This window comes from Nyctereutes procyonoides, unplaced genomic scaffold (assembly GCF_905146905.1).
Source record: "Nyctereutes procyonoides isolate TBG_1078 unplaced genomic scaffold, NYPRO_anot_genome, whole genome shotgun sequence".
NCBI lineage: Eukaryota > Metazoa > Chordata > Mammalia > Carnivora > Canidae > Nyctereutes > Nyctereutes procyonoides.
This window is the reverse complement of record NW_026575136.1, coordinates 12701183-12709245: the sequence shown is the minus strand read 5'-3', so window position 1 is coordinate 12709245 and position 8063 is coordinate 12701183. Positions and strand designations below refer to the sequence as shown.

General features: G+C 37.0%; 1 pseudogene; it reads right to left on the bottom strand.

Annotated features, from left to right (window-relative positions):
• Positions 1–3561: 3561 nt before the first annotated feature.
• The window catches only part of LOC129495423 (40S ribosomal protein SA-like), a 42802-nt pseudogene continuing 38300 nt past the window's right edge, over positions 3562–8063 (bottom strand).

The following is an 8063-nucleotide window of genomic DNA, read 5'->3' as shown; positions in this document are numbered from 1 at the left end:
AATAAACAAACTTAACAGGCTAGGATATATACTATTCCTAAAAGGACCTGAATAGTCAGCCCCCTTGGCAGGCAGAAACAGAACGAGATAAAACAAAAACAAAAACAAAACAAACACACGCAAAACACAAAACCCACAAAAAAACAAAACCACATGTATAGAAAAACTTGTTTAAAATGCTTTGAAATAGTCATCAGATGAATCACAATAATGTATAACCAATTTTTTAAGCTATTTAAAAATTAAGCTGATGTTAAAGTAAGTTATTACAACATTTTGAGTGTGTGTGTGTGTGTGTGTGTGTGTGTGTGTGTGATGGTCCTGTCTCATCATTAGTGAGGTATAAATTTTTGTTTTGCTTTTATCTCAGTCAATATGACATTATGGTCTGGCTAATTTATAACACCAGACAATCAAAAGAACAGATCTTCAAAAACACACAATTATTCATTAGTAATATTTGCTTCAACCTACCTTGATAAAAATATGGTTATACCATCTTTCTTTGCTTAGTGACTGATTAAAAGCCATACTGTCAAACTTTCTGTATCTTCATGCTTTAAAAATATCCCTCCTAAACAGCATTTGGCTTTAAAAAAAAAAAAATTCTAGTCTGGTAATCTTTGTCTTATACTTGCAACATTTATTCCATTTATATTTAATGTAATTATTGATAAATTTGCAGTTTAACTTTACATTTTGAAATAATTATAGATTCACAGGAAGTTGTGAGAATAGTACAGAAAAGACCCCTGTATCCTCTATTCAGTTTAAATCTTATATAATTATAATATCCAAACCAAGAATTTGACATGATTACAATGTGTGTGCATGGTGTGTAATTTTATTACATGTGTGGTTTGTGCAACCACAACTGCAATCAAAACAGAGCTATTCCATCATCACAAAGATTTCCCTCATGCTACCCCTTTATAGTCACAGCCACCCCTCACCCCACTAGAGCAGTCCTAACCCACGGTACCCTCTAATCTGTTTTCTATCTTCATAAATTTATCATCTTCAGACTGTTATAGGTTTACAAATGTTTTCTCCCAGTCCATAGCTTGACTTTTTGTCCCTTTTCACATGGTCTTCTGCATAGTAAAAAATTTTAATTGTGATGAAATGCTATTTAATTTTTTTCTTTATGGATCTTGCTTTTGATGTCATGTCTAAGAACTCTTCACCAAGCTAGAGCTTGGTCCCCAAGATCTTATTCTATCTTATCTTCTAACAGCTTTATAGTTTTATGTTTAAATCTATGATCTGTTTTTAGTTAATTTTTGCATGAGGTTTAGGTTCCTTTTTTACGGAGCGGGACATGGATATCCAGTTGGCCCGCACTGTTTGTTAAAAACATTATCTTTCACCTATTGAAATGTTTTTAATCTTTGTCAAAAATCAGCTGGCAGTACTTGTGTGGAGCTATTTCTGGGTTTACTATTCTATTCCATTGATCTAAATGTGCATTCTTCTGTCAATAACACAGTCTTTATTATAGCTATATAATGTCTTTAAATCAGATAGAATGATTCCCTCACTTTATTCTTTTTCAAAATTGTTTTAGCTATTCAACTTACTTCTCACATAAAATTTAATTCTACTATATCACTTTTTAAAAAATATTTATTTATTTATTTATTTATTTATTTATTTATTTATTTATTCATGAGAAGACACAGAGTGAGGGGCAGAGACACAGGCAGAGGGAGAAGCAGGCTATTTGGGGATCCCTGGGTGGCGCAGCGGTTTAGCGCCTGCCTTCAGTCCAGGGCGTAATCCTGGAGATGCGGGATCGAATCCCATGTCAGGCTCCCGGTGCATGGAGCCTGCTTCTCCCTCTGCCTGTGTCTCTGCCTCTCTCTCTGTGTGTGACTATCATAAATAAATAAAAATTAAAAAAAAAAAAGGAAGAAGAAGAAGCAGGCTATTTGTAGGAGTCCGATGCAGGACTCGATCTCAGATCCCAGGATCACAACCTGAGCCAAAGGCAGCCGCCCAACCACTGAGCCACCCAGGTGTCCCTATTACTATTTTTTAAAACTCTTTATCCCATCTGTTCTATGTCTTTGTTTTGCTTATTTAGTTATTTACTTGCTTCGTTACTTTCTTCTTTGGGGATTACTTTCTATAAATTTAAGACCTGCCTCCTTACTTGAAAGTTATATGATTTTTCACTCATTTTTCAGTGCTCCCCTAGAGACTTACATAAAATTATACTGATCATTATTTTATTCTCTTCATAGACAATGTAATAATCTTAAAATACTAAATTTCATTCTCCCAACTTCTGTACCTTTGTTATAATTTAATTATCTCTATAGGACATAAAATTTTATTATTTTATACAGACAATACAGATTTATTAATTACATAGTAATTAGTTATTTAGTCTTCTTGTTTCTCTTGGAAGCATCTCTGGGCTTCCACATGGAATCATTTTTCTTCTGCATAAAACCTGCTAAGTACTATTGATTTCATTGTGGATCTGCTGGTGAAGAAACATGTTTTGTTTTGTTTGACTGAAGATGCTTTTACTTCATCTTCATTTTCTAAGCATTTTTTCACAAGGTATTGATTTATTGGTTGGTAGTTTTGTTTTGTTTTGTTTTTCAATCAGATATCATGATTTGGAATATATCATTCCTCCTGGATACCACTGTTTCTGTTAAGAAGTCAGCTCTGGGCCTTATTGTTGATTCTTTACATTTACATTGCCTTTTGACCACCACCAACAGTCCTATCCACAGATGATTTTAAACATTTTTCTTTGCCTTTTTGTCTAAGAATTTTACTTTTATACATGTAGATATGCCTTTAAAAAAAATTATGCTGCATAAGATTTTCAGGCTGTTTTATGTACCTTTCATCAGTTTTCAGAAGTTCTTGACTATTCTCTTTTCAAATATTGCTTTTACCCTATATTCTCTTTTTTGGGATTTCAGTATGTTCCACTTTCTCATTGTGTTTTCTCTTATGCTTTTTTCTGTGTATTTCATTCCTTTAGTCTCTCCACACTTCATTCTATATGTCATCTTCTGATCTACATTTCATTTTGCCAATTCTTTCTTTAGTTCTATCTTATATGCAATTAAACCCATCCAGTACATTCTTAATTTGGGTTACTGTAGTATTAAATGTACAAGTTCAAAATGGTTAAATTTTAAAATTTCTATTGGGGGGGGCAGAATTTTCATTTTTGTCTCTTTTCTTTTTGAACAATAGAAAGAATAGTTATTTTAAAGGTCTATGTCTGAAAACACCAGCATCTGAACCCTGATGATCTATTTCTATTGTCTGGTGTTTCCATTCATTCCTACTTATGTTATCTTGTCTTTTTGTGCATATGGATCTTTAAAAATTATGTGCCAGACATTTTATTTGTAAGTTGTTTGTAGAAATAAATTGAGGACTAGGATAGGATACTCTATCAGGAAATATTTTTATTTCTATTGGGTCCCTATGAATACTTGCAATCTGGGATAACCTCAATTCAATTATAGGGATTAAGAGGATCCTAAAATGAGCTGCAGTTTCTATGAGGACCTATTTACTTTCAGTTTACCTTTCTCCTAGGGTGCAGCCCTTTGTGGTTCCAAATCTCAGGAAAGCAAGGTCCACCAAGATCTCTTCCTTGACTGAACCTGGGAATCTTTGTTCTCTTAGCCTTTTAAATATGTCAAATGTACTGTTCAATCTCTCATCTGTCCATCTGAACCAGCAAAAATGGCCATAAACACCGATCTCTATTATCCATTTTGTCTCGTTCTCCCCAATTTTTAACACCCTTAGCCCAATAGGCTTATTGTTTATCTACCTCATTCCTAGAACTTCTATGGTGCTGACCTTTCTCTCTCTTCAGCAATTATAACTCACACTCTCCTCTCTCTTTATGCTGCTTCTGGATATTAAGGGAGAACTCAAGTTATCTTACCTTATATTTCTATGAGGGACTTCCTGCTCTTTCCCTTGGCCTTTCTCCTCATTCCTTTCCCATACTTCCCTAGAATAAGATAAGTCAATGTGATATGAGTTTGAGGGAAGCCTCTTGAGGGCTGTGCTCCCTCAAGCTATGGGAGATGGCTGCCTATACATAGAGGACACCATGTTCTGCTCTCAACCATGTGGGCTATCCCCAATCTCATTAGTGGGATGCCTACAAATCCATTTTGAAGAGTAAAGAAAGATATTAGATGTCCATCTGTCCATATATTAAATTATATTACCAATGCAGCTTTTAGTCATAATAAAACTATTATTTCAGTCTCTCTTTGTTCGGCCTTTGTCTTATTTTTCAATAGGTTTCAAGCTCAGGAAAGAAAAGAAGGTGTGTTATTTATTGATTCTCTAAAAGTCTCCCAATGGCCAAGAACTTCTTATTATAACTCATTCTATGCTAGAAGCTCTTCATCCCAATCTTCACCAGTGCCATCACCCCAGGATTATGCCTGTAGCTTAAAAAAATAATACTGATATATCCAGCCACATATTTTTTTCCTCTGCATTGTCATATTCCATTTATAGCCTGGGATTAATGACATGCTTTGAATCACAATAAACTGAAAACAATGAATGTGAAGGAATTATCCCAATGACACAAAGAAATAGCATGGTACAAAAGTAACTATACAACCTGTACATTCTGCCCACAGGTATAATATCAAAGTTTACCTTCTCTAAGCAAAGTAACCAAATTATTAACTATATTTTACTTTTTCATAGTATGTAGGTTTTTAAAATAAAATATTACAAAGCAACCGACACATGATTTATTCCAAGCCAAGGGAAATATTTCCCTAACTGCTTGGACAAAAGAGCCTGAATAATACGAACAACAGTTCAGACCTCATCCCTAAATTCACAAACTACATTTACATACACATAACCATAAATAAAGCTCCTTTTTATCTTAAAATGTTTCCATGAGCCATGAGCTTTCATTTTCCTTTTTTTTTTTTTTTTCCTTCTTTCTGAGAACTTCTGCTTATTTGCAACTATTTCTGGGCCTCAACAGCACTCCAATAGAGTGTTTTGGCAACAACCACTGATGTGGTCAGCAACTCCTTCTGCAGCTGGGATTTCTTGAAAGAAGTGAGTAGCATTTGCCTTATAGTGCTCCAGCAACAAAACAAGCAAAACATTCGTGGGAATCAGTAGTCACAAAACTTAACCCCTCCTCTCTGTCTTTCCTTCCCCTCCTTCATGTGCTCGAGGAGGTCAAAGCCACTGGTGCACATTTTAGTAAGTATGACATTCACAGTGGGGCTAATACATGGATTCGATCCCAACCACTAAGCCCTGAAACAGATCGTGGGAAACTTCTGACTAATGTGATTGTGGGACTAATAACCTGGGTGTCACAAGTTGGAGGACGTGTCATAGCTTAAGACTATTTCCCCCAGAAGTAGACATACCTCAGGGTGGGTCTGCTCATGTGTATGTGTTTAGTCGGGAGTGGTTCAGCTATATAATGTGTCTAAAGGCAACGAGGCCACGGATTAACGGATTAAATAAACATAAATATCTAGCTCTGCCTTAACTGCAGCCAACATACCGAGCAAAACCAAACAAGAACAACAACAACAAAAACCCAAGCAATTTTCCCTGGCTAAGCAGTAATTCAGAATAAGCCAGTAGAGATAAGACTTACCAGGTAAAAGTCACAGCAAGCATTTAAAATGTGTGAGTCTTGTCTGGCTAATCCAACGTGAACAAAGCCACTCTAAGAAATCAAGGTACAGGGACGCCCGGGTGGCTCGGTGGCTTAAATGTCTGCCTTTGGCTCAGGTCATGATCTCAGTCTCAACACCCCCCCCCCTGCGTTGGGGTCCCTGCTCAGTGGGGAGCCTGCTTCTCCCTCTGCCTATGTCTCTGCCTCTCTGTGTGTCTCTCATGAGTAAATAAATAAAAACTTAAGAAAAAAAGAAAGAAATCAATCTAAATATTTGGAAAATGCTGTGATATTTGCAAAAACTGCGACTGTGGAAACACAGGCCACTGACTAAAATCTACCCTAATACCGCAAGATGTTACTATCTTCTACTAATGCTCGAATAACAACATAACCAAAGAAACTTCTCTGAGTCACTGTAACTTTAAATAAATATCTTGTTGGAATCAGAGAGATGGAAACCGCCTGTGAAAAGTGGAGTCCTACAGGCAACTCTCACTGAAGTCTGGAAAGACAAGCCATCCGGTTTTGTTCCTTTTTAAAAATTACTATTCTTTTATTGATGGTATTTTTATGTGAGCCTTAAAAACTTTCTCTCGGTATCAATCCCCTCCTGCAAACATCTGCCTTCACTTTGAGGAAGCAGTGACATTACCACCCGAGGGCTCCCCAGTGAGGGTCAAACACTTCCACTTTTGATGACCAATAGTTTTCAAAACCCACATTAGGCAAAAGGGCATTTCTCAGAAGGAAAACATGCTGTTAGCTCTGACAAAGGCCTGTCTATGAGGTCGCCTCCTGTTTGAATTGCCCCAAAGCAAGACAGATGCTAGAAAGGGAAGTTTGAGAATCGTTCTAATCCAGATCCACTTTGGGTTACTTCCTCTGCTTGCTTCCAACACAGCTGCACAGAATAAAACAAAAGAGGAAACGGGGACACCCAGACTGAATATTATTGCCTTCAGCAAAAACTTTTTAGAAAACCCTCTCAGGAACCCCTGACATCATAGAGATGTGTCATCTTCCTCACAGAACTTTGCTTTACAAGCAAGATTTATGCGATTTCTCAATGCAGACAATTAATGCCAGAACAAAGTTAGTGTGCAGGGCAGTAACAGGAAAGAGGCGATACTCAGGCAAAGTCTTTTTAGAAATCAAAATGTTCATTAACTCAACCAACTTTTATTTTAACCAACCAAATAAATAATGGCATGACATAGTGACTTTGGTTCAGAGGAAGAGACACAGCGAAACTTGGCCAAATCCCAGGGGCTTGGTGTTTCAATTCCACCTCTGTAAGACTCCAGGTGATTTTCCTGAATCCACTTCCTTGCTCTGAATCTCAGCATCCCCATAAAGAAAAGGGAGTTGGGCTTGATGATACTATTGTTTCTGGACATCTGAGTCCGGTGTTCCATGAAAACATAAAAGTAATATATATAGAGATGTAACTCATTATCCTACTGACACCTGATACTCCCTCCTTCTCCAGTAATAACTTCAGTTTAGGATGCCACCAACCACCTTGTTTCTATGGCTAGATATCTACTAGTCATCCTCTCCTCTTCCATTTTTCATAATATAGTCCTCCCTTATGTGGTTTACTATCTTTTCACTACATATTTTTAGTTTTTGAAAGCCTAGTCCTATCAGTTTAATACTTGAATCTTTGGCTGAACCATCCATTTTTATCAATCTTCTCAGGCAGTTCCCGAGCTCAGGTTTGCCCTCTCTTAGGGGAGCCCGTGCCAGCGTCTCCTAGCTGTTCCCCAGGCATGATGCTGCATTGGGTCACGTTGCCCTACAATCTAGCTTTTTCAAAGCCACCCGAGTTTCTTCTTAAAAGATGCATATTCTACATCTCTCTCCTACCTAAATCCTTCCATCATTCCCCACTGGACACAGAATAATGTCGAGCACCTTACCACATTATGCAGGATTCTTTAGTGACATTTCCCACAAATACTCCACCCACCCTGCAAAAACTCCTAATTTTCAATATTCTCCTGGATGCTTTGGTCTATATATACAGCATCCTAAAGCCCAGGTCAATATAAACGTATCCCTCAAGGCAGCTCAAGCCATGCCCCTCATGCTTCTGCTCTGCAAAGTTCATTCCTGGTATTTGCTTCCAAAAGGAAAAAGTGTAGCAGTGCAAAGAGACTTAAATGTTAGACATCCCTTTCTCTCTCCACATGAACAAAATTAAATTCCATTCAAGAAGAGGAGGATGTGGAAAAAGAACACATTGTCCGGAAACAATGATGAGCTGACAATCACAGTCCTTTAATTTCAGCTCTTTCAAAGACTTCATCGCCATGGGTATACCCAAAGGTATATTTAGTTTGTTGCCTATTATCAAGAAATAAATATTATAACTTCATAATTGAAC